Consider the following 9820-nt stretch of genomic DNA (forward strand, 5'->3'; position numbering starts at 1 on the left):
ATTTTTAGTAGGAAACCAATATGTCATCCAGTACTTGTGTGGAGAACTGAATGGACAACATCCCAGAGAAGGGAACTTAGGTAGTGTTCATTTAGATAAAAAGAGAAATGTTGAAGGCTTGAATCAGGTCGGGGGTCACAGGGCTGGAGAAGAGGGGCAGGTCCAAAGTATGTAATAAGGTAGTAAAAAGTCAGCTAAAATTTTGGTGCTGCTGATTAAGGCAGGGCATAAAAGAATAAGTCAACGTAAGAGGTAGGGAAATAAGATGAATGTCTTAACCTGTTCTGTTGCTAATAACAGAATATACCTGAAATACAGTGATTTATAAAAATAAAGGTTTACCCAACTCACGGTACTGAGGGCTAAGGTCCAGGGGCCACCCTGTGGGGCTCTGTGGCTGGATAACCCCATTGGTGCGGGGAGGACCACTTGGTTGTGGGCAGGAGTCTGTGGTCTGTGTCTTGTGTGTGTCTCCTGGTCTTAGTCCCTCTCTTTATAAAACTGCCAGAATGGATCACGGAGCCCTGCCCTAATCACTTAATCACTCCTAAAGACTCTACTTTTCTTCTTTGTTAAAAAATAATTATTTATTTTATTTATTATTATTATTTTAAAATTTTAGCTATAGGGCAAATGTGTTCACCAATAAAATTTTAGCTATAGGGCATGTGTTCACCAGAGCTAGACAGAGAGAGAGAGGGAAAGTGAGAAAGCAAGCCACCAGGTCCAGGTTTTTAACTGTGCTTGGTCATGTGAAAGTCCAGCGCCTTAATCACCATGCCACCTGCTGGCCCCAGCCCCATCTTTTGATATTAAAAGGGGTACTCCATTTCTTCTTAATATCTTCAAACAAAATGTCAACACATGGATTTGGGGAGGACAGAAACCATAGCAATGAATTTAGCTTTGCACATACAAATTTGAGGTCTCTCTGGGTATCAAGAGAGATGTCTACTCTAGAAACAGATTTAGAACCCATATTACAGGCGATGGTCACAGTGGGGGTGAAGGTAGCCAGTCTCTCCTGAGCACTTCCTCGGGACTAGGACTTGTGATGGTCCACACTCATCAGGGCATTATTCCTGCCCTGCTTTAGTCTTCATGGCTCTATCATTGTTCTGGAGTAAATGATTCATTTGCTCACTTGTCCAGTGTCTGATTCACACCAGAATAGAAGTGTTAAAAGAACAAAACAATTTGATGTGTTTTGTTTATCACTGCATAACAGAAAGGGACTACTCACATTTTTTTTGGTAAATAGATAAGAGAATCTTTGTGATAAGAGAATCTTCATCTAAGAGTTTAGAATGACTATTTTCCTCCTCTTATAGGTATAAAAATAAGGCTTGAGGGTTTATGTATACTGTCTCAGGACACATAGCTAGTTGGTAGACATGCGAAGATTCAAATCTGGGTTTGCATAATACCAGAAGCTAGCTGCTTAACCACACTCCAGATGGACAATAATATTGACTACTGAAACTACTGGAAGGCTTAGATCTGATTTCTTAGGAACAAAATGAAGAGTAAAAAAAAAAAAGAATGGCAAAGAAGAAAGGCTAGGTAGGTAGACCTGACCACTGTGGAAGGAAGAAAACTCTTGAAAGGGATCAGAGAAGTAAGAGGAGACCAGGAAAGAACTGTCTTTCAGCAGCCAAAGGACAGGCTGCCCCAATAAAGGAGCAACAGGCAGCGTCAAACTCAATCTCTGTTTCAGTAAGCAGTGCTCTGGAGTATCTGTCAACGGGGTGTCTCCAAGTCAGGAGTATGCCCCTGAGGAAGCAGTGCTCTGGAGTATCTGTCAATGGGGTGTGTCTCCAAGTCAGGAGTATGCCCCTGAGGAGTTCGAGGCCAGTTTTCACTAGAGCAGTAGTAAGTGGTAGAGACCAGCGAGATGGAATAATGGCAGTAAGGCCAGTCCATGGTGAGGACTGAGAGAAGAGGCGGGGTAGGGAGGGTGGACAGCAGTGTCCATCAGCTGTCAGTGAGAGACTAGAAGAAAACAGGATGTGACTCGTAAGGAGACTGTGTGGAAATATTTCTTTCTTTCTTTTTTTTGAGAGTTTTTGTTTGTTTGTTTGTTTGTTTGTTTGTTTTTTGCTATAGGGCGTGTGCACTCACCAGAAAGACAGACACAGAGAGACAGAAAGCGAGAAATCACCCCCCAGAGGAGATGGCCACACCGCAATCCCTTCTCCTCCATTCTCCTCTCAGGATCTTGGGCACTCACACACATGCGCCCAGCATGAGTTTTAAGCCACTGGGTCCGGGACGCGAACCACGGTCAACTACGTGGGAGTCCAGCAACATAGTCATTAAGCTAACTGCTGGTCCCTGGAAATATTTCTTTTTTCAGATGAGAAAGGATATAGTTCTTTGGCTTGCAGTTGACATAGGACAGAAATGTGCAGACAGATGGGGGGATGAATGTCTTAACCTGTTCTGTTGCTAATAACAGAATATACCTGAAATACAGTGATTTATAAAAATAAAGGCTTACCCAACTCACGGTATTGAGGGCTAAGGTCCAGGGGCCACCCTGTGGGGCTCTGTGGCTGTACAACCACTTGGTTGTGGGCAGGAGTCTGTGGTCTGTGTCTTGTGTGTGTCTCCTGGTCTTAGTCCCTCTCTTTATAAAACTGCCAGAATGGATCACGGAGCCCTGCCCTAATCACTTAATCACTCCTAAAGACTCTACTTTTCTTCTTTGTTAAAAAATAATTATTTATTTTATTTATTATTATTATTTTAAAATTTTAGCTATAGGGCACATGTGTTCACCAGAGCTAGACAGAGAGAGAGAGGGAAAGTGAGAAAGCAAGCCACCAGGTCCAGGTTTTTAACTGTGCTTGGTCATGTGAAAGTCCAGCGCCTTAATCACCATGCCACCTGCTGGCCCCAGCCCCATCTTTTGATATTAAAAGGGGTACTCCATTTCTTCTTAATATCTTCAAACAAAATGTCAACACATGGATTTGGGGAGGACAGAAACCATAGCAATGAATTTAGCTTTGCACATACAAATTTGAGGTCTCTCTGGGTATCAAGAGAGATGTCTACTCTAGAAACAGATTTAGAACCCATATTACAGGCGATGGTCACAGTGGGGGTGAAGGTAGCCAGTCTCTCCTGAGCACTTCCTCGGGACTAGGACTTGTGATGGTCCACATTCATCAGGGCATTATTCCTGCCCTGCTTTAGTCTTCATGGCTCTATCATTGTTCTGGAGTAAATGATTCATTTGCTCACTTGTCCAGTGTCTGATTCACACCAGAATAGAAGTGTTAAAAGAACAAAACAATTTGATGTGTTTTGTTTATCACTGCATAACAGAAAGGGACTACTCACATTTTTTTTGGTAAATAGATAAGAGAATCTTTGTGATAAGAGAATCTTCATCTAAGAGTTTAGAATGACTATTTTCCTCCTCTTATAGGTATAAAAATAAGGCTTGAGGGTTTATGTATACTGTCTCAGGACACATAGCTAGTTGGTAGACATGCGAAGATTCAAATCTGGGTTTGCATAATACCAGAAGCTAGCTGCTTAACCACACTCCAGATGGACAATAATATTGACTACTGAAACTACTGGAAGGCTTAGATCTGATTTCTTAGGAACAAAATGAAGAGTAAAAAAAAAAAAGAATGGCAAAGAAGAAAGGCTAGGTAGGTAGACCTGACCACTGTGGAAGGAAGAAAACTCTTGAAAGGGATCAGAGAAGTAAGAGGAGACCAGGAAAGAACTGTCTTTCAGCAGCCAAAGGACAGGCTGCCCCAATAAAGGAGCAACAGGCAGCGTCAAACTCAATCTCTGGAAAACAGGATGTGACTCGTAAGGAGATTGCGTGGAAATATTTCTTCTTTCTTTTTTTTGAGAGTTTTTGTTTGTTCGTTTCAAGTAAGCAGTGCTCTGGAGTATCTGTCAATGGGGTGTGTCTCCAAGTCAGGAGTATGCCCCTGAGGAGTTCGAGGCCAGTTTTCACTAGAGCAGTAGTAAGTGGTAGAGACCAGCGAGATGGAATAATGGCAGTAAGGCCAGTCCATGGTGAGGACTGAGAGAAGAGGCGGGGTAGGGAGGGTGGACAGCTGTGTCCATCAGCTGTCAGTGAGAGACTAGAAGAAAACAGGATGTGACTCGTAAGGAGACTGTGTGGAAATATTTCTTTCTTTCTTTTTTTTGAGAGTTTTTGTTTGTTTGTTTGTTTGTTTGTTTGTTTGTTTTTTGCTATAGGGCGTGTGCACTCACCAGAAAGACAGACACAGAGAGACAGAAAGCGAGAAATCACCCCCCAGAGGAGATGGCCACACCGCAATCCCTTCTCCTCCATTCTCCTCTCAGGATCTTGGGCACTCACACACATGCGCCCAGCATGAGTTTTAAGCCACTGGGTCCGGGACGCGAACCACGGTCAACTACGTGGGAGTCCAGCAACATAGTCATTAAGCTAACTGCTGGTCCCTGGAAATATTTCTTTTTTCAGATGAGAAAGGATATAGTTCTTTGGCTTGCAGTTGACATAGGACAGAAATGTGCAGACAGATGGGGGAGAGGTGTGTGGGTGAGTTTATGAGAGGTGTATGTATGCATGAGTGTGTGATTAGTGAACAAGTTAATCAGTAAAGTGTTATAATGGCTACTACTTGCTTTGTAAATGGTATAATGTGAAACAAATGTAGGACTAGCCACAGTGGTGCAGGTGATAGCCTACGGATCTGTAGTGTAGGGAGTCACATGGCCTACCACAGGTTCAAATCCCTGGTCAACAGGAAAACACACTTCGATGTGCACACACACCTAAGGTCCTGACTACTTGCAGTGCTGGGAGGAAAAGCTCGCAGTATGATGAGACTCTGTCCAGGGTGCCCATTTGTCTTTTGTGTATACGTGTTCTGTCTCGTAAATAAACTTAAAAAAAACAAACAAAAGGAAAACAAGTGTACAGTTATTATACTCTGCTTAGGTTATTCTTGAGAAATTGTGCATTAAAATTCCAGCTTTGTGGCTGATGAGAAGAAGGCTTTTGCTGTGACTAAGTCCCTGACGTTCCTGTCACAGGGACTGTGTACTCTGCCCAGCGCCATCATTGATAGAGAATTCACAGGCAGAAAACCCTTTCCTCTCTTAAGGAGACGGAGCACGTGGTGCACTGTCTACCCGTCTGCGAGCGTCTGTGTGCCTGGAGGAGACCCGACAGGAATCAACAGCACGGGCCTTCCTAGGCGGTCAGCCAGCCAGGCTCCTCCTTCACTAGCCTGAGGCATAGCCTGTCTTCCTGATTTTAGCAAAAAGGGAAGGTTGTTCAGTCCATTCCTGGGACAGGCTTGCCAGCCAACAGAGCAGGGCTCAGTACACAGAGAAATGTAGGAGCCCTTGTTCAACCATGGTCATGAACGTAAGGTTGGCGACAACAGAGCAAATGCCAGGTGTGCATCCCAGAGCCCCGGTGGGGAGCCCGTGAAACTGGCCACCAAAGGTGGTCACTCCACATGGATGATGTGGCATTCAGTGCATGTGACATCTTTCGAACATGGCCATTACTAAGTTTCTTCTATTGATAGTAAAGAAAAAATCCTTAATGATTATTTCCTCAGACTGATACATACTCATGTGCTTGATCTCCCATCTCTCTGGCAAGTGTTTTTCTCTCTCTGTTGTGGACTCCTTATCCCTACGTCTGTGGTCCAGTCCTTAACATTTTTCTCCACTTGCAACCCCTCTAGGCTGTACTGGGAATCCCTTTACTTTCAGTCCTGGGAACCAAGGCAAGGAATTTCTGTGGCTTACATATTTGTTGAGTTCCCAAAACTGCAAACCTAAGTCTTTTACTTACGTTTGATATTATATCCTCCCATGGGTGTCCAGTAATTTTCAAAGACTTTCCCGCAGGTGACTGCAGAGCATCCGAAATACTTTGATGAGTACAGGTCCATGATCATCCGCAATGCTGAGGGAAGAGAAATACAGTTCTGTAAGCTTTAGAAAAATCATTTGAACAGATATAGAATGATTTAATAGTGTTTATCCCACTTAGTATGCATATTGACACATTTCACTGCAGAAAACTTAATGTATTGGAAAGCTTCCTCTTGCCCCTGTGGGGACTGTTATGTAATACACGGTATGTGCTCATATTACCTTCCTAAACTACAACAAATCCTGAGGTCTGTTCACGTGGGTTATGGTTCAGGAATTGTGACCCTCTGTTAATATGCACTTTGGGAAGCGATTTGCACTAGTCAGTGTATAATCTAGTATCATTTGATTCTTACACGAACTTCCTGGGAATGTAATTAAATGGACATTTAAACCACCTCTTTCTCTTATATTCAAATAAAGGCCAAAAAACATGGCTATGCACTTTCCAGGTACTTCCATTTCTTTGGGAATATTTAATGATTGCACAAAATTTTAATTGAAGTCTTAAATCTTTAACATCTAATTCTTCATGAATTTACTAGCGTTTTATGGAGTTACCAAGTCTCTATGTAGATACTACAATGAAGAGGAAAAATATGACATTACTGCACTCAATATACATTTTTAACTTTATTATAAAGAACAAACAAAATGCAGTCCTCAAACATACTTAATCTGTAAGTTAAATCATTTTATTTTCTATGTAAAGCTATTGTGTACGTGCCTGATATGCACTAACTGTTTTGCAATGAGTGAATCAATACTAACTATAATTATAATTACACGAAGATATACATTTCTAGTAAGTGAGGCTGATTTGAGCTGCTATCTTCATTTACCAGGTGAATAAATTGAGATGCAGAAGAAACAAAATGTCCTGTACTTTGAGTTCACTCTTGGTCCAAAGACTAACTTCTTGGTTCCTGGGCCATTGTCTTTTTTTTTCCTCCTTTTGTTTTCCTCTTTCTCTTTCTGTAGTTCAATGTCATTCCTGGTGTTCGTTTTTACTTAGTGACACATATACTTAATACTTGATACTAATGATGATCTCCTTGGAGACAGAATTGAAAATAGTGAGAATCATATGAGGCATAGGATGGGTTTTACTGGCCAACCTGACACCTATTACTTGGTGGCACCACTGAGGTTTAATTGCAATGTGCTTGAACAAGGAAGATCTGGCAGCCAGGATGGTAAGTACTGCTAAGCATAAGTTAGATTTGAAGTCACTTCTGCAATTATGTTTTGATAAATCTCAATTTACTGAGAACTACTGTTCATAGAATATCAGAAGGGCTGGGCCTGGGAAGGTTGGAAGGTGACACCAATCTCCATTGAACTTTACGGGGCACTTGCCAACAAATTGGTGTGCCTTATAGTTTGCTGAGGGAGTTGCATTTGAACATTCTCCTCCAGGAGATGGAGGAATGGAAATATTTAGTAGTATACCTATTACAGAAATGAAGCCTGTGGGAGATCCAGAATTAAACCTTGGGGCATCTGAGGATCTCATCACTGATATCACCCATTTAGGCACATAGAGGATGAATTGAGTCACCAGTGAAGATTCTGGGGGAGGGGGCCCTAAAATAATTTCTTCTGACTATGCTACATCTTATCTTTCCACACTGTGGGTGACAGAGCCTGTCCTCATTATCTTATGCCCAACCATGAGCCCTTGTGTAGGAGAAGTGAGAACAGTGAAGTCTGTGGTGTGATTTTGATTGTCATGTGGGAAGAAGATGTAAATGGCTCCCTCCTCATGGACCAGGGATCTGAGTGTGCAGGCCTTTAAAGATGGATCCAGGGCACGGCACTCTCTTCTTTGCCTGACAGCTGAGAGCACACCTCCTACTTCCTTGGCCACAAGCATACATTTTTAATAAGACATCACTTGAGCAGCAGAAGATCGGATATGAGTTTTAATTGCATTCTGCTTCCCATAAGCTTTCCTACCTCATTGTTAAACTATCACCACCACCTTTAGGTTCAAGGTAGTTGTCTTGATTGGCAGGCCTCAAAACTTCCCAGGAAGAGATGACTTACTTCACGAGCTTGTGATGCATAATAGGCTTTATTTTTCCTGGTGTCCAAAGCATATTGATTCCAAGCCATTCTCCTACTGATCACAAAATTTCCCTCTGGAGGTATCTAGCAAATGTTTTCTTGTTGGAAGGAGCTCGGTAGTGAATTAATAGCCTTTTGCACTTGAAGAAATAGAAATGATCGGCCATTTCCCCTAAGGGAGACACTTTCTCTAGAGCTGTTGTTACTATATGGTCTTGTCACCAAGACAGGAAATTGAGCATGCCAGGACAAAGCAGATGCCCGAAGTACTGCAGTGTGCTTGGTCTCACCTCTGAATCCAGGGTGTGAAGGGAAACTGCTGCTCCTTTCAGGCTTATTCTCATTCATGTTTCTTCACACCAAAACAGGCCCAAATTCCAAGATGTAATTTTCTCTCTTCCACTCATAAGCAGATATTTTCCATGAGGCATATAGTGGAACCTGGATGCTGGTTCGAAGGTGGAGGTGGGCAGCCTGAAAGTGGCTCTTCCCACCAACCACACAGGCCCTGATGCGAAACCCAAACTCAGCTCTCCTGGGAGCCCCTTGTATCACCTCCTGGCCTCATTCAGGGCAACAGCAAGCCATCGGATGTCCTGAACCACTAGAACCTAAAAGCTTTGACTGTTACACTTTTGATGGCTATTTGGCCCTTAACATGCCTTTGTTTATAGCAAAGAAAAGGGGGCAGGCCCAGCTTTTTCCACCTGTGAAGCTGTTCTCAGCAACTTGCCATGTTGACAAGATGACCATGTGTGCTGGGCTCACATCACATATTTAAAATAGCTATTATTTCCCTGAACAAAAAAGGAAGCCTGTTATCCTGTTATGACTAGAACTACTTAATATCAACTTTCTAAAGAAAACAGTTAATTAAACAAATTAAACAGATAAATAAATATTGACAGGGATGGGATATGCTAGAAGAACAGCAAATATAGAAATACAAAATCAAGAGTTTGGTTATTTATTTATTTATTTTTCTTTTGGAGAGGTTTTTGCAATAGGATACGTGTGCTTGTCAGAGAGACAGAGAGAGACAGAAAGACAGAGAGCGAGAAATCACCCCCCATGGGGGATGGCCACGCCGCAATCCCTTCTCCTCCATTCTCCTCTAGTGATCTTGGGCACGCACGCACACACACCCGGCGCACTACACACTATTGAGCTTTGTAGTCATCTGCATAGGAGCATTGTTGTTGAGGATGCAGACATGATTTCTGACAAAAGTGTTTTGTGTATGAAAAAGTTGCTGTCAACATAGATGTTCTATGTTCGTGATTTTCTTTTTTTTTTTTTGAGAGATTTTCGCTGTAGGGCGCGTGCGCTTGCCAGACAGACAGAGAGAGACATAGAGACAGAAAGCGAGAAATCACCCCCCAGGGGGGATGGTCACGCCGCAATCCCTTCTCCTCCATTCTCCTCCCGGGATCTTGGGCACGCACGCAAACGCGCCCAGCGTGAGTTTTAAGCCACCGTGTCTGGAACACGAACCGCGGTCGACTACGTGGGAATCCAGTGACATAGCCATTACGCTAACTGCTGGTTCCCATATGTTCGTGATTTTCTATGCTAGAGAAAGTCCAAGGAAACTAAGGTAGTCAGGAAACTTGAGTGTTGGGTGAGGAAAGCTCCACCTCAGACATACAGAGCCCAGAGGACATCTAACTGCCGAACAAGGAAGAGAGGGACGTGAGGGTGACCTGCTAGCATCCAAGTGGATTAAAGTTAAGGACATGCCACACTTTCTGTGGACAATGTTAAGGTGGGAAGAAAAGTCTTCTGCATTGGAGGAAACTGAAAAGTTTGGCCATTTCCCCCAAGGTACACTCTT

The sequence above is a fragment of the Tupaia chinensis genome, unplaced genomic scaffold (assembly GCF_000334495.1).
Source record: "Tupaia chinensis unplaced genomic scaffold, TupChi_1.0 Scaffold000088_1, whole genome shotgun sequence".
NCBI classification, from domain to species: domain Eukaryota; kingdom Metazoa; phylum Chordata; class Mammalia; order Scandentia; family Tupaiidae; genus Tupaia; species Tupaia belangeri.